The sequence below is a fragment of the Podarcis liolepis genome (assembly GCF_965112155.1).
Source record: "Podarcis liolepis genome assembly, chromosome: W".
Lineage (NCBI taxonomy): Eukaryota > Metazoa > Chordata > Lepidosauria > Squamata > Lacertidae > Podarcis > Podarcis liolepis.
Window position 1 is genome coordinate 33313461 of NC_139568.1, and position 20560 is coordinate 33334020.

Here is a 20560-nt window from a genome sequence, read left to right on the forward strand (position 1 = left end):
ACCTGGTAGGTGATTGCTTTTCAACTGCTCCATATACCCCTGCCATGTGAAGTAAATTGGGGGGGGGTGCCTAATAGGGAGACGACCTCCTTGTTAGTAGCACCTTGGCTATGGAATAGCTTCCCCAGAGAAGCGCGCCTTGTTTGTTGCTTGAGCTCTTTTCCTCACATTTTGAACAGAATGTTGTTGCTTTTTAAGAAAAATCTGGCCTCTCAGTGCTGTGAACCAAGTCTTATTTTATCATCTCTGGTGCTGATTGGAAAAGTGGTACATAGGAAACTTCATTTTACCCACTCAGACCACTGGTCCATGCAGCTCTATGTTATCTACACTGATTGGCAGCAGCTCTCCAGTGTTTCAGGTGGGGGACATGCCCTGCTCTACCTGGAGGTGCTGGGGACTGATCCTGAGTCCTTCTGCATACAAAGCAGATGCTCTACCACTGAGCAATGGCCCTGGGTTTTGTGCTTTTTCTCTGCTAGAAAGGAGGTCTTCCTGCTGCATTTTGTTTTCTTATTGCATTTATAAGAACTGTATTTTATAATTTACTGTTGTTGTATTTTATTCCTGCTCTGGTAGCCACCCAGCTAAAGTATGTTGAGACCATATTCTCTTATATCTCTGCCACAGGCTGCTCGCAACTGTTTGATCAGTGAACGAGGTGTTGTCAAAGTCTCTCCAGGTCAGTTTGTGTGCATGCGCTTGTGTAGGGAGCTGAGATTGCTTAGCTTTTTCTCTGTTTAACTTTGTATATGCCTTTTTTCTTATTTCCTTTGCTGTCTTTCTCATTATGACTGCCATTCTATTGTTCCTCCTCAGCCTCTTTGTTTGCATCCTTCACTGCAGCTACCATTTCGGACTACCTCTTTTTATTCTAGGTTTGTAACCTGATTAAACAACTCTCAGTCGGTTAATATTATTTAAGACATAAAGTGCTTAATGTTTCCTAAGCATGGCACATACATTAAAATAGAAGAGGCCCCCAATCTGACATGATACAAAGGGAAAATAAATGAGGAGGGAAGAGGGAAGCTAGCATTGGAGCTGCTGCTCCTTCTCTGGACAATGGTGGGAGGGAGGGTAGGCTGGTCTCTCGCCAGCCATGAAGAAGGCTTACTGAGAAGCAGGAGGTGCCCACCTACCTCATAGGAGCCTTAGTTGTTTGTTTAAGTGCACAAACTTGCATATGAGAAAACACAACAGTTCTAATGGTTTTGACAGAAAGCACAGATATGTCTTTTCAAGGAAGCATTTGGAATGGTTTGCAGTGCAATCCCATTAACTCAGAAGCTGCATTTGAGTTTAGTAGTGCTTACTCCTAGGCAAGTGTATAGCAGGGAAGGGCAATCCTTTTCAACCCAAAGGTCACATTTCCTACTGGCCAGCCTTCTTTGAGTCTCCTAGCCACAGAAGACAGTTTCTTTTTTCAAAGTGGATGTGTTGTACCAGAGTGACAGAGTACTTCTGTTATACAAACTTAAATTTCCTCTATGTGAGTGAATGTGTCCAACAACATACTGATAATCTGAAGGCAACCTATTCTGCTTAAGAGTTTTGGGGGAAGGCACTTAAAAGGATAGGATAATGATTGACTGATGGGAATATACATATAATTTCCATGCAAACAAATCAGGATGAATGCGCGTTCTTGTATAACCTTCCTGCAAACAAGTAAGAATGGATGTGCATTGCTCAGTAAAGAGCAAACATTGTTTAATCTCCACAGAAGCTTTGTGCACACAAATTGGAATGAATGTTCATCTTGAGGAGCTCTTAGGCTTTTAGGAAGCACAAGATCCTGTAAGGCAACATATAAACTAGCACAACCAAAATCTGCCTACACAGGTACATCTTGGATGATGACTACATTAGCTCTATGGGATCCAAATTTCCAGTCTGGTGGTCCCCTCCAGAGGTTCTTTTGTACAGCAAATTCAGCAGCAAATCAGACATTTGGACTTTTGGTGAGCTGAAAGTGTGTGCCACTGATGTAGAACCTGGAATAGCCAGAGGATGAGCTTTCTATGGCAGTAGATTTAAGGAAAGTTTGTTATTGGTATGAGCATTCATGTGCATGCACACTTCTTCAGATACTTCAGGTATCTGAAGAAGTGTGCATGCACACGAAAGCTTATACCCAGAACAAACTTAGTTGGTCTCTAAGGTGCTACTAGGGACGCGGGTGGTGCTGTGGGTTAAACCACAGAGCCTAGGACTTGCTGATCAGAAGGTCAGCGGTTCGAATCCCCGTGACGGGGTGAGCTCCCGTTGCTCAGTCCCTGCTCCTGCCAACCTAGCAGTTCAAAAGCACATCAAAGTGCAAGTAGATCAATAGGTACCGCTCCGGCGGGAAGGTAAACAGCGTTTCTGTGCGCTGCTCTGGCCACATGACCCGGAAGCTGTACGCCAGCTCCCTCGGACAATAAAGTGAGATGAGCGCCGCAACCCCAGAGTTGTCCGAGACTGGACCTAATGGTCAGGGGTTCCTTTACCTTTTAAGGTGCTACTGGACATTTAAAAAAAAAAAAAATCGACTGCGTCAGACCAACACGGCTACCTACCTGAATTTAGGACATTAGTGAGGGGAGGTGAGTGGCTCTCCAGATGTTCTAATTAAATTATTAATGCTAATTGCAATAACCCTATACACATTTTCCTGGGAGCTGCATCATGTCGCTTCCTTCTGAGTAGGCGCGCGTGAAGCCGAGCTGCAGAACCGACTGGGTTCTTGTCCGATGGCAACTCTACCCTCCCCACCCACGCCGTAACTCTATGGCCTCGCGCCAGCACACCTCCACCCTCTGCTTAAGGTTGAAGCCTTAAGTGCGCGGTGCACTCTAGAAGCGAAAGCTTACTGCACATGTGTGGAGGGGACGGGCGGGGGGGGGGGGTAGAAGCTGGTGAAGGTCGCCTGCCAGACCGCCGCCCTTCCTTCGATCGGTTGCTGTCAGCTCACAGATCGGGACCAACATGAACCCTTCGTCCGCCGCGGGAAACCTGGGGGCGATCGTCAACGACCTGCAGCTGCAACACTTCATTGAGGTGGAGACGCAGAAGTAGCGCTTCCAGCAGCTCGTGCACCAGATGACGGAGCTCTGCTGGGTAGGAAGGAGCTGATAGCCCGGGGCGTAGGCGAAGGCCTCCTTCATGCTGCTCACGGCTGACCTTCGGAACTCTCTGCCACAAGATGCGCTGCACCAGGCTTAGAGGATCGGGCAGAGTGGCGGCTCAGATGGAAATCATGATGGAGGAGGAAGAGGGCCGAGGGCTACAGGACAAAAGCCCACCCTCACTCTTTCATGCTACGTGCAATTAACTTGCGGGATGGGGAGCAGATCCGCACCGTACATTTAAAACACATGATTTCCACCACCCCCCAAGAATCATGGGAAATAAAGTTTCCCCTTCAGAGGCACAGTTCTCGGACCCTTTAAACAACAGAGCCCAATATTCTTTGGGGGAAGCCATGTTGTTTAAATGTGTGTTGAATGTGGATTTGCCTGTGGTGAGACCAGAAATGTGCTTTAGAAGGTGGTCTAGCAACATCTAGGAGGAGGACTTGTGCCTCTGGGGTGAAGTTTGGTTGTGATGTGGTTGCTCAATTTAAATTAATTTCCCCCCACTTCAAGGTGATCCTCAGGGCCCCTGCCAACTCTATGATTCTGTCTCTGTGGCGATGGACAGAGGCTTTAAAAGTAGGTCATGCAAAGGACTGGTGCCCCTATAGGGGTTACTGTATTTTTCACTCTATAGGGTGCACCGGGCCATAGGGCGCACCTAGTTTTTTTGGGGGGGGGAAATAAAGAAAAAAAATTATTCCCCCCCCCCCCAGCCCCAAAGAGCAAAGAAGCCAAGACAGCCAGTGGGATCCATCCCGCTGGCTGTCTTGGCTTCCTCTTTAGCCACGCACAACCTCTCCAGCCGGGATGGATTACTGCTGCAAGCTGTGATGATGGTCCTTGTCTTGGGTGGCTTTAACAGGAGATCAAACGAAGTCACAGAGAGCAAGGAGGACTGAAGGCCCTGGGAGCAAAGTCTTTCAGCCTACGCATACTTAACTGCTTTAAGGATGTCCCCCCCCCCTCCCCAAGCAGTGCATAAATTTTCTGAAATAATACAGAAATTGTGGATACTGATGTCGGAAAACAAGCCTTCTTTGGGAGAAGCTGGCAACTCTCCCAGACTCCCAGCTTGGTCTCCGGTGACCTCCCTGGCTGCAATCCCTGCAGGATCCAGGCTAGGTCTCGATAGGCGATACTTCCCAGCGTGGGAAGTACACACCCACTCCCTCCTGCTTCCCTAGCAGGGAAAGGAGATAGACAGAAACGTCTATTTACATGCTTTTATTTTGACTTTTCAGCACTACAGAAAACATGTCCGTTTACTTCAAACTCCTTCCAGCAAGTGGCAAAGACTTCCTGTACAAACGCAAGAGGAAGGTCTCAAATTACACTCTGAGCAAATTCCGGTGCATCGCCCTGTGAACTGACTGTAACATTCTTTCCCACAGTCAGTCCCATCATTCCCATCATGTGATGTTTTCAAGCTACCAGTTTGCAGCTGTGTTGCTTCTATATCGTAACATACTCCCCCATATGAATCAATGTGAGCTGCGAACAAAGCTTGATCCAGAGAAGAAAACAACAGTTGTTATACATATAACAATCCCCTGTTGTTTTAGTTCCACCCTTGGAACTACCCGCCACTGGTTTCCCCAATGTAACTCTCTGGTTGTCTGTTTTCCAAGGAATGAGTGCATTTGCATTACCTTGGCTAGGGAATGTAATGTTACGCTTAGCAACTCCCAGTTGTGTCTCTGTCTCTGACTTAGACAGAGCTTTAACTTGTCTAGAGTTGTCAACAATAGTAACACATGCAATAGCTGAGTTAGCAAACTCTTGAGAATACCTCTTGGGTGGTATGCCCTTTGTGATTCTCTCAGATCTGCATATAAGGTGCTGATCTTCTTTGCTGACTGGCTCATCCTTTGGACTCTTTGGAGAACCCGTTCCAATAGTAAACAGTGGTTCATCCTTAACCTGTGAAGGTCTAGCTGTAGCACGTGAAGGTATAGCAGGTACCCACTTAGTGTTAATAAGGATCAGGCAGACACAGCAATGGAGAAAAAGAAGGTGAAGTTTATTGCCAAGCAATAAGGACCCAGTTGGAATCTCTTCCAAAGAACTGGGACCCCGATTGACAGAAATCCAGAGGTCTTTATACCTGAGCAGATCACAGCAAATCACAGATCATGAGACTGTTAGGATATTTCCATTCCACCTTAAAAGGGAGCAGGATGTTTGTGTCACAGCCTGCATATTTCCTGTTCACAGGATGTTTATGTTTTCTGTTGCTTTCGTTTTCTCTCTCTGTCGGAGACACCACTGACGCAGACAGTCATGTCTTTCTTTGTTCTGATCAACGCTGAATAAAGCTTGTAAATAATGCTCTCCTGTGTGCAACTTCTGGCTGTGCATTACCTGCTGATAAGAGTGTGCATGAGCTCTGGAATGTGGCAAGATAATTACTAGAAACTCATGTCGCTAATCGATGATACTGCGTGCCTACGGGAGATCGATGGATTGTCTGGCACACGGCTTGGGGCCATGATGGACTTTGTCTCCCTGGCAGTATCCCAACAACAGGTTTCCGGCCCAGATTCACAGCACTTACAGGAGAGTAAGACTGTGACAGACTGCGTTGAGGTATGTGGGAAAGAAAATAAGGCTTTTCTGTTTGCCGCGGCAAGAGACTTTGGACTCTGGCAGACTAATGGGCCTGGGAGCCGAGCCAAAGGCTTCGTGATTAATGAGCTGCCAAGATAAGGAGTCTTTGAAGTCATAAAAGACTCACGGCTCAAGTAAAGAGCTGGAATGGAGTTTTTCCAAGCTTCTCAAGCTGCTGAGTGCCCAAAGCTAAATCGGCACAATTATGAGACCTGGCAAAATGGTGTGAGAGTTTGCTGCGTCAGTTTGGAGTGTGGCATACTGTGTGTGAAGCCCCTCCAGTTCCTATGACAGATAGATGGAAGGCCCAAAATTCAAAAGCCAAAGACGTAATAGTCTTGTCCGTCTCTCTGGAGGAAATTGCCACGCTAGCTGGCAACACGACTGCATGTCAGATGTGGAATGCTTTGAAAGTAGCTCATCTGCCTGTCATCCCAGCCCAGAGTTTGACTGCATTGGAGGTCCTGGCTGTTTCCCAGAATGTGAGTGAATGCAGGAATGCCGAGGGCACCGGTTGCAAGCTGCAGGTGGAGCTGAATGTGATGTCATCCCAGGCAGCATTCCAGCCTCCAGGGGGAGCCAAGGAGTCGGCAGCTGAGAGCTCTGTTTCTCATGGGAACCAAGGTCATCGCCTTTGCAGAGGCCGGAAGGGCAAAGGTAAACAGAGGCAGACGCCTGCAGACGGCCAGAAGCAGAGGGAGGGTGAAGAGCCCACGCCAGTGGAAAACAAGGCTTTGTTTGCTGGGACAGCTTCACCAAAGGCTAAAGGCACGTCTGGTGGCCAGGAGCAGGGGGGCAAGCTGCAAAAGCCCACGCCGATGGAAAACAAGGTTTTGCTTGCTGGAAAAGCTGCTCCAAAAGCCAAAGCCAGGTTTGTTATTGATTCAGGTAGTACCCGCCATGTCGCAAAGGACCGCCACCTATTTATCTCCTTCAAACCTCAAGAAGGTGAGATCCACCTGGCTGACGGAAAGACGTTGCGAATCGCAGGAGAAGGGACTGTGAAACTGGCAAGTCTGCACACTACCATCAAAGGTGTACTTTATGTTCCAGGTGCTGCAGACAACTTGCTCAGTGTCCCACAGCTTACTGGGCGTGGTTTTGAGATTTCCTTCAAGAGGGGCATTTGTGTCATCAGAAAAGGCAAAGAGGACATTTTGCATGCAAAGTTTATGGATGGTTTGTTCTGTATAACTTATGACGACACTGGTGCTGTTGTGTCTAATGTTGATTCTTGTTGTGTTGCACAAACTAACAAAGTTCTTCATGCAGGATGCATTCACAATGCACACAGAAGGTTTTGTCACCTCTCTTGGAAGGCACTGGCCAAGATGCCAGAGATGGTTGAGGGTTTGGACATCAAACCCTGTAAGTTTCACATGAAATGTGTATCTTGTGCAGAGAACAAGGTGAAGGTTGCTCCAAAAGGCAAGGAGTCTAGCAGGCAGGCTTCCAAACCCTACCAGCTAGTGCACGCAGACCTGGTAGGTCCACTTGCACCCTCTTTGGGAGGAGCAAGGTACTTCATGGTTCTAATTGATTCTTTTTCCAGGTACATTCATGTGTTTATGCTTGAGCAGAAATCGCAAGCATTTCCGAAGTTCAAGGCATTCTGTGCTTGGTTGGAGAATGTTCACGGTAAACGTATTGGCTGTCTCTTTACTGATCGGGGCGGGGAGTTCACTTCTCAGCAGTTTGAAGCTTTCCTGACTGAGAAGGGAATCCAGCATGACTTGTCAACGCCTAGATCGCCATGGATGAATGGACTTGCGGAGCGAGCAAATCAAACATTGCTGCAAGGAATGAAAACCTTGTTGCATGATGCCAGTCTCCCTGATAAGTTTTGGGGGGAGGCTCTGTCGAATTTTGCTTACACTTATAATCGCAGATTGTCATCACCTATTGGTTGTACCCCCTATGAGAAGATGTTTGGTAATAAACCCAACATCAAGCACCTGAGAATCTTTGGTTCTGACATGTGGGTACACACCCCACAGAGCAACAAGCTTGGGAAGCGTGGGGCACATGGTTTGTTCATGGGGTACGAAAAAGGAGCATACAGGGTATGGATGACTGACTCTAAGTCCATTAAGTTCACAAGGAGTGTTGAGTACAATCCTAAGTGGGGGGAAAATGTGGGAATTTTCCAGAGTCACCCAGAAGAGGATGAAGGTGGTGTCAAGGAAGCAGCTAAAGCTGAGGAAGCTGCTGAGGATGATGATGATGATAGTTCGGATTCCAGTTCAGTGGGCGGCGCTGCTGCTGGTGTCAGTGACAGTGATGACACAGCAGACTACAAGCAGAGAGCCAGTGTGGTGTAGTGGTTAAGAGCGGTAGTCACGTAATCTGGGTAACCGGGTTCACGTCTCCGCTCCTCCACATGCAGCTGCTGGGTGACCTTGGGCCAGTCACACTTCTTTGAAGTCTCTCAGCCCCACTCACCTCACAGAGTGTTTGTTGTGGGGGAGGAAGGGAAAGGAGAATGTTAGCCGCTTTGAGACTCCTTAAAGGGAGTGAAAGGTGGGATATCAAATCCAAACTCCTCTTCTTCTTCTTCTACAAGAGCGCAAAGGCCTCAGTCAGACCATCTGATGTGTCTGACAATGAACTGGAAGAACCACTGTTCACCATTGGTCACTTTTCTCCTAAAAAAGAGGAGATGAGTCAAGAAGACTTGCGTCTAGTATGGAGATCTGAGAGAGCCACGAAGGGCAGACCTCCAAAGAGATTTGCTGATGAGTTTGCTAAGACAGCAACTGCTGTTCTTAGTAGCTCAGAGAAGGTGTGGGAACCTTCAAGCTTCAAAGAGGTTCAGGAGTTAACCTCCAAAGATGCTGAGCCTTGGCTTAATGCCATGAAGGCTGAAGTTGATTCCTTGAACAGGAACCAAACTTGGGAACTGGTACCGGTAGTCCCAGGAATGAGACTGGTTGGCAGCAAATGGGTCTTCAAGGCCAAGACAGACCAGAATGGCAAGGTAGTCAGACACAAAGCCAGATTGGTTGCCAGAGGTTTTTCACAGGTACCAGGACAGAATTACCACGAGACCTACTCACCCACCGTCAAATATGAGAGCATTAGGCTGATGCTCAAGATCGCTGCGGAGGAGAAACTGCATGTTTCCCACCATGACATTAATACAGCTTTTTTGTACGGGATTCTGGGGGAGGAGCTGTTTATGCTTCCACCTGACGGGATGCAGATACAGAAGGGAATGGTCTGTAAAGTGCGGAAATCCTTATATGGTCTCAAGCAGAGTGCCAGGTGTTGGAACACAAAACTCACTGAGACATTGCTTTCTCTAGGTATTCACCAGGACAAAGCTGATCCATGTGTGTTTGTCAAGGAGGAGGGGCAAAACAAACTGTATTGTTTATGTTTTGTTGATGATCTTCTGATGTTTTGGAAGAATCAGGCTTTGTACCAAAGCACCCTAGCTCAGCTGAAGGAGCACTTTGACATGAAGGATCTTGGTGAGGTATCCAACTATCTTTCTCTGCAGGTGGAGAGGGACCAAGCAGGTAATTTTCTGGTACACCAAACACAGAAAATTGCTGATGTATTAACCAGGTTGAATTTGGTTGATGCAAACCCAGCAGACACACCAATGGTGACAGGTTACCAGGTAGACAGTACTGCTGAAGCGTTTTCTGACACAATGCTGTACAGATGCATTCTAGGCAAGTTGAATTTCATTGCCAGATGTTCAAGACCTGACATAGCTGTAAGCTGTAACCTGCTTAGCAGACATGCGAATAATCCTACTGTTCAGGATTGGAAAGCTCTGAAGCGCATAGCCTGCTATTTGAAAGGGACTATGCACTACAGGCTGAGGTTCACCAGTCAGAAGACTGGAGGTCTTGAAATCTTTGCAGATGCAAGTTTTGGAAGTGACACCACGGATGGTACGAGCACTTCTGGAGTATGCTACATGTACAACCACTGCCTGTTTGACTGGTTGTGCAAGAAGCAGACGACAGTGAGTCTAAGTTCCTGTGAAGCAGAACCCAATGCTCTGTCATTTTCACTCATGGATTGTGAATGGTTGATGCAACTGTTTAAGGACATCAGAGTTTCTGTCAAATGTCCTGTACAAGTGTATCAAGACAATAGATCGTGTTTGGCTTTGCTGAACTCGGAGAGTTGCAAGCAAAGAACCAAGTACTTGCAGATTAAGCTACATCGTGCAAGGGAGTGTATTCAGAAAGGACTCATTCAGGTGTCCTACATGGCAGGAAATGAAATTCCTACTGATCTGTTGTCTAAGGTTGTTAACAGAGAACAACTTAAGGTTTATGTACAAAGGTTGCAATTGGGTTGAACCACAGGTACTACAGGTTACACGGAAAGGGGGAGGATGTTAGGATATTTCCGTTCCACCTTAAAAGAGAGCAGGATGTTTGTGTCACAGCCTGCGTATTTCCTGTTCACAGGATGTTTATGTTTTCTGTTGCTTTCGTTTTCTCTCTCTGTCGGAGACACCACTGACGCAGGTCTTTCTTTGTTCTGATCAACGCTGAATAAAGCTTGTAAATAATGCTCTCCTGCGTGCAACTTCTGGCTGTGCATTATCTGCTGATAAGAGTGTGCATGAGCTCTGGAATGTAGCAAGATAATTACTAGAAACTCATGTCGCTAATCTATGATGCTGCGTGCCTATGGGAGATCGATGGATCTTCCGGCACACGGCTTGGGGCCATGATGGACTTTATCTCCCTGGCAGTATCCCAACAGAGACAACCATGAGGCAGTCACGAATCGCCAGCAAAATTTAACCAATTAGCGAGCTTCTTGCCATGCTTCCAGCTCCTGGTCAAGCACAGAGTTCTACTTCTGCTTTCCGTTGCCTGCAGTGACGCTCTGTCTAACCTCTCCCCTAGTTATGACAGGACAGGGAGTTTTGGAGTTTTTGTGGTTTGCTCTTCCTGTTCTGTGGATTAATTTAGCCTGTCTGTATTTGAGGGGATTTTGTATCAGTATCTCTGATTCACGTCTTCCCCTTGTTCAGGGTGCACGGATGTTTCTAGGGGAAAGGTCGGCTTCTAATTTGCTGTTCCAAGCAGTTTGCAGTTAGCTTTAAAAAAATAAAAATAAAATAAAATAATATTTATTACTTTTCAAACAATTTAAACACTACAAAAAAGAACAATACAATACAATACAAAAACACTACATAACACTAACACTTTAAACTAACAAAACAAAACAAAAACCGTTTAAAACACATCAAACAATTTCAATATCTTACCTTTCATTCACTTATTTCAACGACCTCCTCACACCTCCCTTTTTGTATTCCACTTCTATTAATTGTTTCAGCAATTCCTTTCCATCTTCCTCTGTTTTCTATCCTATAATTATCTTAACACATTCTAACCTTATTTTTTCCTTTAATACTCTATTAATGTATTTATACTTAATTCCTTATAACATTTCTACTAAAGCCATATAACTTCATTCCAACATTTTTCTAACATTCGTTAATTTTACAGTATTTCTGTAAATAGTCTTTAAACTTTTTCCAGTCTTCTTCCACCGACTCTTCGCCCTGGTCTCGGATTCTGCCAGTCATTTCTGCCAGTTCCATATAGTCCATCAACTTCATCTGCCATTCTTCCCAGGTGGGTAAATCTTGTGTCTTCCAATACTTCGCGATGAGTATTCTTGCTGCTGTTGTTGCATACATAAAAAAAGTTCTATCCTTCTTTAGCACCAATTGGCCGACCATGCCCAGGAGAAAGGCCTCTGGTTTCTTCAGGAAGGTATATTTGAATATCTTTTTCATTTCGTTATAAATCATCTCCCAGAATGTCTTAATCCTTGGGCATGTCCACCAAAGGTGAAAGAATGCACCTTCAGTCTCATTACATTTCCAACATTTATTGCCGGGCAAATGGTAAATTTTTGCAAGCTTGACTGGTGTCATGTACCACCTATAAATCATTTTCATTAAATTTTCTCTTAGGGCATTACATGCCGTGAATTTCATACCTCTGGTCCATAACTGTTCCCAGTCAGCCATCATTATGTTATGTCCAACATCTTGTGCCCATTTAATCATAGCTGATTTCACCATTTCATCCTGAGTGTTCCATTTCAACAGCAAGTTATGCATTCTTGACAAATTCTTGATTTTTGGATCTAACAATTCTGTTTCCAATTTTGATTTTTCCACCTGGAAACCAACCTTTTTGTCCAAATTGTATGCCTGCATTATTTGGTAATAATGGAGCCAATCTCGCACTTTGTTTTTCAATTTTTCAAAGCTCTGCAATTTTATTCTGTCTCCATCTTGTTCCAGAATTTCCCAATATTTCGGACATTTGGCCTCCATATTGAGTTTTTTCTGTGCCTTCGCTTCCATTGGTGACAACCATCTTGGGGTTTCTTTTCTAACAAATCCTTATATCTTATCCAAACATTAAGCAATGCTTTTCTAACAATATGATTTTTAAACGCTTTATGTGCTTTTACCTTATCGTACCACAAATATGCATGCCAGCCAAATGCATTGTTGAAACCTTCTAAATCCAACACGTCAGTGTTTTCAAGAAGCAGCCATTCTCTCAGCCAGCAAAAAGCAGCTGATTCATAATAAAGTTTAAGGTCTGGCAGGGCAAATCCACCTCTTTCTTTGGCATCAGTTAATATCTTAAATTTTATTCGAGGCTTCTTGCCCTGCCAAACAAATCTGGAAATATCTTTCTGTCACTTCTTGAAACAATCCATCTTATCCAAAATTTGCAATGTTTGAAACAAAAACAACATCCTTGGCAACACATTCATTTTTATCACAGCAATTCGGCCTAACAATGATAACTTCAAATTTGTCCATATTTCTAAGTCCTTTTTCACTTCACTCCAACATTTTTCATAATTATCCTTAAATAAATTCACATTTTTGGCAGTCATGTTAACCCCTAAATATTTCACTTTCTTAACCAATGTTAGTCCTGTCTCCTCCTGAAACTTCTCTCTCTCATTCACAGTTAAGTTTTTCTCTAAAACCTTAGTTTTCATCTTGTTCAACTTAAAACCTGCTACCTGTCCGAATTCTTGAATCAGTTCCAATACCCTTTTAGTACTAGATTCTGGCTCCTGTAAAGTCAATACTAAGTCATCAGCAAATGCTTTCAGTTTGTACTGTTTAGCTCCCACTTGTATGCCTTTAACCTCTTGGTCCTTTCTAATCATATTTAACAAAACCTCGAGGACCGATATAAAAAGAAATGGAGAGATTGGGCAACCTTGTCGTGTCCCTTTCTCAATCTTAAACTCTTCTGTCACTACATTGTTCACAATTAATTTTGCCTTTTGTTCTGAATAAATTGCACCTATACCATTTTCAAAACCTTGACCTACCCCCATCCCCTGTAGATTCTTCATAAAACTCCAAGAAATGTTGTCAAAGGCTTTCTCTGCATCCACAAATATCAAGACTGCCTTAGTATTGATATTCACTTGTAGTTTTTCTAAAATATTAATTATATTCCTCATATTGTCAGACAAATGTCTGCCCGGGAGAAAGCCTGCTTGGTCTTTATGGATTTCTTCTACTAACACCTTTTTAAATCTTTTAGCCAAAATATCTGCAAAAATTTTGTAATCCACATTAAGCAGCGATATGGGGCGGTAATTCTTGAGCTGTGTCTTTTCAGTCTCTGTTTTCGGTATAAGTGTAATGTAAGCTTCCTTCCACGACTCTGGTGCCTTTCTCCCTTCCAATATTTCATTACAGACTTCCTTCAATTAACCATTCTTTCAAAGATCTGTAATATCTTGAAGTCAGACCATCTGGTCCTGGAGATTTACCTAATTGCATGTTCTGGATGGCCCCTTCCACCTCCTGATCCGTTATTTTGTAATTCAACATTAGCTGTTTTTCCTGAGAGATTTTGTGTAGTCCATTTATTTTCAAAAATCGATCAATGTCCATTTCTTTCTGCTTTTCCTGTGTATAAAGTTGTTTAAAATACCTCTGAAAACACTTCCTGATCTCCACTGGGTTCTGTATATTCTTTCCTTCCACTTCCAAATTTGTAATAGTATTGAGTTTTTGTCTTTTTTTCATTTGCCAGGCCAACAATTTTCCACACTTATTTGCCGATTCAAATGTCTTTTGCCTCATCTATTTAATCTTCCATTCTATTTCCTGATTCATCAGCTTCGTATATTGTACTTGGTATAACTTTATCTCTTTCAGGATCTCCTGTGACTTTGGTTTTGCTCTCAGTTTCTTCTCTCCTTCCTTTATTTTCCCCAGGATTTTATCCTTTTTTTCATTCTGAGTTCTCTTCTTAATTGCATTCTGTTGTATTAGGAATCCTCTCATAACCGCTTTGCTTGCATCCCAAATTACTCTTTTTTCCACTGTAGTATTCATGTTTATCTCGAAATAGTCTCTTAGAGTTTTTTGGGCCTTCTTGGTCACCTCTTCATTCCTGAACAAAGTATCGTTCATCCTCCATCTAAAGGAACCAATTGGCGTCAATTTCATTTCCATCTTCACAGCATTATGGTCAGAACAAGTTTTGGGGCAAATCTCCACTTTGCTGATCTTTGGAGCCAATCCCCTGGTTACCCAGATTTGGTCAATTCTTGTCCATGTCATTTTAGCCTCAGAGAAAAAAGTTCCCTCTCTTCCCAGGGGATTCTTCATTCTCCAAATGTCAACTAAGTCCATATTTTTAGTCATGTCAAAAAAGGTTTTTGGTAGTCTACCATCTTTGGTGACTACCTGTCTCTGTGCCTTGTCCATATTTGTAGACATCACTCCATTCATATCTCCCATCAAGATCATATTATAGTCCATATAATCCATCAGAGTCTCGTGTAGCTTCTTAAAGAACTCCGATTTTCCTTCATTTGGTGCGTAAATACCTACAATCAGGAATTTCTCTCCTTGTGATTGAATTTCAATTGCAACAAATCTTCCTTGGTCAACTTTGAATATAAATTTCGGTGATAGGCTCTCCTTTGCATAAAGGACCACTCCTCTTTTTTTAACTTTATCTGATGAGATAAATTCTTGGCCCAGTCTTTTATTACTCAATATCTTCCTATGTAGCCTTATCACATGTGTTTCTTGTAAACAAATCAAGTCCAAATGTTCTTTTTTCAATAAATGAAAGATTCTCCGCCTTTTTTCTGGAGAATTTAGTCCATTCACATTCCAACTCAAAACTTGCAACACCATCATGTAATTATGCTGATGTTCCTCCAACTGCACCCAGTGCTTGCTCTTCTTCTGTTGGTGGTGGTGGTGACACGTTCACTGGGAGATCCAATCCAAAGGATAATGCTGATATATCCAATATTCCCCTATTTGGTGATCTTCTATCCGATGCTCTTTGCTCTAGTCCTCTATCTAATGATCTTCTATCCAATGGTCTTGGCTCTTTTCCAGGTCCCTTCTGCAGATCTTCTTCGTATTTATACAAAAACTTTACTTTATCTTCTACTGATCTTATTTTTATTTTCCTTCCTTTGAAACTGAAAGATAGACCTTGGGGAAACTCCCACCTAAAGTTGATTTTATTCCTTCTCAGCAGGGCAACAATATCTCCATAGTTAGGCCTAAGATCCAAAAGATATTTCGGGACATCTTTAAAAATTTCCACTCTTGACTGTTGTACTTCTAGGTTCTTCTGGTAGTGCCAACCCAAAATTCTATCTCTCTCTTCTTTAGTTCAAAGGGTGATCAAGCAGTCTCTTATTCTATTCTTCTCTTTTTTTCCCTCCTCTTCGAAGTCTGAAGGCCCTCACAATTCTAAACTCTTCTTGACCCAAGTCCAAGTCCCAAAAGTCAGCAAATTCCTGTGTGAGAAAGTCTGTCAAGCTTTCCTTCTCCAATTCAGGTAGGGCTCTGATCCTCAGATTAATCTGTTTTTCTTTAAGTTCAATCATAGCAAGCGTCAACTTATGTTCATCAAGTTGCCTCTGTAGGGCTGGGACTCTCTCTCTCTCCAGTTGTGTTACTTTACATTCCGCAGCAACGGCTTTCTCCCTGGCTTCCTCCGCAGCCTGTCGTATCAAAGTAGATTCCTGTATCAATTTCTGGATGGTTTCTGTATTGGTGTTCACCTTTTGTCCCAGATTATTTATACTTTCTGTATTTAAGTCAATTTTAATAGTTGCAGCATCCACTTTCGCATTTGTCGCATCCACTTTCGCATTTGTCGCATCTGTTTTCTTGTTAAGCTGTTCCAATGAATCATTTATCTTATTTAATGCAACCGCTAAGGCCTCTTCTGTCGACATTCCTCTTGGTTTTGAGTGTACTGGTGCAGAAGCAGCAGCAGAAGAAGCAGGGAGGCCTGGTGTTGAGCCTCTCCTGGGTTGCTGCCAAGTTCTCCCAGACCTTAATGTTTTTTCAGCAGTTGACTGGTCTGTTTTTTCCTTTCCATTTGCCATAACACTTAGAAGATTCAAGGTCAGTCCCAGAGTCTCACAGTTTTTTTTATCTTGCAGCTGGAAATTCCCCTAGCCCAGCTCTTGTAAAGCCACCAGTTTCAAAGGCTTCCACTAGGGGGAAACAGTTTCTATTTATATTAGTCAGTAATGTCCTCTTTTAAACACAGTTCAAACAATCCAAAGTTAGTTTCAGTTTTCAGTTACTTTTACTCCTTTTTAAAAGCAGCTGGAGACAGTAGAAACAATGTATTTCTCTTATGCTAGCTGTCAATGAATGTTCTAAACACTGTCAATGAACATTCCAAAAGACGTCAGTCCTGCTAGCAGCCCGTTCCCAGGGTCAGAGCGGCGGTAATTTAGCTCTCTTAGCTCTTTCCTGCAGGCATACTCAGTCCACAACTCCCCCCCCTCTTCTCCTGCCTCCAAGGGGGGGTAATGTTCTTTACCGATGGAAATTTAGTCTTTTACACAAGGCTTTCCAAGACTTCAGCTTGCAGCCTCATTGCTTCAGTCTATTTACAAAAGGGGAAGGCGGACTTCCTGTATTGAACCTCCCCGTTATGATACCAAATTAAACATTTAAAAATCCAATTCTCCCGCTTCAGCTCTACTCACGGGTAATTACTTTAAAATCAAATTGTCCACAGGAAAAAGTCAGCGCTCTCTGACAACAGCTATGCGGCTTCACTCCGTGGAAGAAGCAGACAATTCGAAGCACCGCGCCGCTCACCCCACGTCGCTCCAGACCCCTGAAACCGGGTTTCCCCGCGAGTAGGGGAGGCGCAAAAGGTGCCCGCCGAATGCCACGCTCACAGGCTTCTCCCGCCTGTGATTTTTGCGGGTCTCCGCCTTCGCCGTGGCGGCCAGACCCAGATTCCCACGGGGCAAATTCCTCCCAATCAGAGGAATTCCGCCATTACCGGAGGCACCAACCCGGAAGTCGTCCCAGTTTGCAGTTAGCTAAGGCACAGCTTCCTTTGATTCAAAATGGATTATAAAAATACTGTAAACCCTGATTATGTGTGAGCATATATGAATATATTGATTACTGATAACTGATTATATGAATAGCATAAGGGTAGCCCTTCTTTCCTTGCCTCATAGCAACTGTGTGTGACCCTCTTTCAATGACTGTGTCAACAGAGCTCTCTGAGCTTTCTGTGTCACTTTCAGTACCACTATAATCTGCAAAATCATAATCATCATAATCATCATCTGAATTGTCCTCAGTGGGAAATGTGTGAAAAACTACTCTCTCCTGTCCAGGAGCACTCTCTAGAAATTTTGTGAGAACCACCTGGCCAGATTCAGACAAAATTACTCTGTAGAGACCTTTTTCATAACCCACAAAAATGCCTTTGGCATTTCTCACCCCATCTGGAGTTTGTGTCTTTACGTGAGATCCAAAAACCTTAAAATGTGCTACAGAAGGTTTTCTGTGGAATAACCTTTCAAAAGGAGAACATTCCATGCCTTTTGAAACCTTTCTCAACCAAGTTTAACAATAACAAGATAAAGGTTCAGCCCAAAACTCATGTGGCAAATGTGAACTCAGCAATTGTGCCTTCATGCCATTCTGCAATTCCTTGTTCACTTTTACACAAATACTTTTGTTCCATGCAGCTTGAGAAACAGCAACTTTGTGCTTTATCTTATCCCTTGTTTCTCCAGGAAATCCTGAAATTGTGAAAAGACAATCAATGTTAGCATCATGAACATCCTTAATCTTGTCACAAAACTCTATAAACCTTGTTAAGGCTTCTTTGGGACTCTGCAAAATGTATATACATACATAATGAGAGAAATTATCAACACATATAAGATAGTATTTAGCATTGCCTCTAGATGGTGCTAGAGGACCAATCACATCAGCATACACTCGCTGAAAGACACTGGTAATCTTCTTTGTCTTCTTATCCTCGACGTTTTCCGACACACCTGCAAGAGAAATCATGTTAGAATCATTTGCATTACAATTATTGTAATCAGATTGTACAAATGCCAACAGATACAGTCCATCTTTCTCTCTGGCAGAAAGATACAGCTCTCCATCTTTGAAGATTTTGCAGCTTTCCTTATCATAGGACAACACCAGTCCTTTTTTTGTGATCTGCAGATTAAACTTTAAATCAGGAACAAAATACACATTGTTAATTGTTAAGTTCAGGCTTTTCAGGTAAACAGTTCCGAACCCTGTCGCTTTGATCTCCTGGCCATTGGCCTGTTTCACAGTGAAGCGTTGCTCCTTAAATGTAGAAAACAGTTCCCGGCGTGATGCCATGTGCTGCGTGCAGCCTGTGTCCAAAACAAACGCGTTTTCCATGGAAAATGTGGCCTTTGTCGACAGCAAAGCTTTAGCTGGTTTCACCTGGGTCTTAGTACGACCTTTGCTTGAAGCCTCAGGCTTTCCAGAGCTCCCTCTAGCTCCTTTCTGTTGACGTGGTTTCTTACAGTCCCTCTGAACATGCCCAGGTTTGCCATAATTGTAACAACAAACAGTGTTCAGAGTTTCAGTTTGCTCTTTCCTTGCAATAGAGGTGGGGGCGCTATAACTCCGAGCATCACTCCCCCTGTCAGCAACATCCATTGCAGCAAAAACAGGAACAGCAACAGTTCCTTCACTCGCCCTTCGGGGCTCAAAGCTCCTCCCAGCTTTAGATAAGCTCTCAAGAATCTGGCCAACGCCATCTTGGCTCTCCCCTTCTGGGGTAGTCAACTTTCGGCTCTTGCTTCTCACTCCAGCTTCACAAGCTTTTCAGAGCTTCTGAGAGAACAAAGCCATCTCAATCTCTTTTTAAAAAAAATAATTTTAATTAACAGGCCAATCACATCACATTATCCAAATCACATTAGTTCCAAATTATACAGCCAAATTTTAAATTTTGTTGGGGGTACCCATACATCAAGCTCCGCACGAGTCCAAAACTCCAAACGAGTCCAAACATCACTTATATTACTGCTTTAATTAGACAGTTCTATCCAGTTCAATCCAGATAGTCCTTTATTACTTTCTTTCTCCTCTTGTTATCGTATATTCCTTTCTTTGCGATCTCTGATAATTTTCACAAGCAGATTGAAAACAGGCATCCTCTGTGTGGGTTTTGTACTCTCCAAAGATCATATCGCTCAGGGACAGCCTCTGTTCAACGCTTCCATAAAAAAAAATTAATCTTCGGTCTGTCCATTACTTTTCTCAGGCTTGCCAAATAAATCAAATGATTCGGGAGGCTCTGTCAGGTCAAGATTTCGTTCCAACACTCCTTCTCTTTCGAATGGTCCTGATTCTCCTCCCCCTGTCCTTCTTTCTCCGGCAAGCCTGTCTTGGCGAGACGCCATTTTTTAACTGCGTCATAAAAATTTTCCTCTTTCTCACCGTTCACCAATCCTCTCTCCTGTTATAATCCATCCCACACAGTTCTTGAATTCCTGCTTGTGATTAGTAAAAACGCAACTGTCAGAGCTGCTCCCAGATCCTAGCTCACAGAGGATCACGCTAGCCAGCGTTCACTTTATAAAAGTCTTTATTGAGTTACAGTTTCCATTTCCAAGCTGCCGCGTGCAGCTCTACGTCTTATAAGCTAGACCGGTGAAGCTCCGTCTGAGTCCCCGCCTCCTGTACACCAACTTAATACCCTAGCCTTACTCCACCTTTTCCGCCTGACCGTTCTTCTCTGGGTCCCTCTGCCCCCCGTGGTCTCTTCCTTCCTGGACTCTTCTGACGCTGACCCCCCGGACCCTTCTGTCTCCTTGCGTCGGGCTTTAGGACCTGGCTCCCTTTCCGGGCTGCTTACTGCGCCGCCTTCCTGTGCATTTGAACTTGGCGCGCGCGCCCAACCTTCCACTTTCCGCTTGACCGTTTCTTCGCTCCCCGATGGAGGTGTGGCCACTCCTGACTCATGCCCTCCCCCCTGCGGCGAGCTGCCGGAGCTCGATACCTGGCGCCCTTCCTCTCCACTGCGCTCTGTTGGGATGCTGGCCCCGATTTCCAACTGCTGCCCTCTGAACCCCCTCTGGACCCTTCTTCCTGGGGTGTCCCCCTAGGCTCCCCCCTTGCTCTGGCCACTGGCGCTCCTTTCTGTGAATCTTCTGATTCACTGGAAAGACTCGGAGATCTCGGGTCGTCGTCATCACTCATCTTTTCTTCGGACTCCTCCCCCTCGCTCTCTGTTTCCTCCCTTGCCCTCGCCTCTGCTCCTGAACCCCTGACATCCATCCCCCCCTCGAAGCCCCCCCTACCCCCTCCCCTCCTTCAGGTGCGGGTGCTGGGTGCTGCAGTGTCATGGGGGCGAATGCCGGATACAGTTCGCTTCCCGTGGCGGGCCTCCAACTGAAGACTTCCGGTTCTTCCTCCCTGCGCTCGTCGACGACGGTCACCTCCGCTTCCATCTCTGTGCCTCCGTGCTCGAACCCAAGATCCTCCC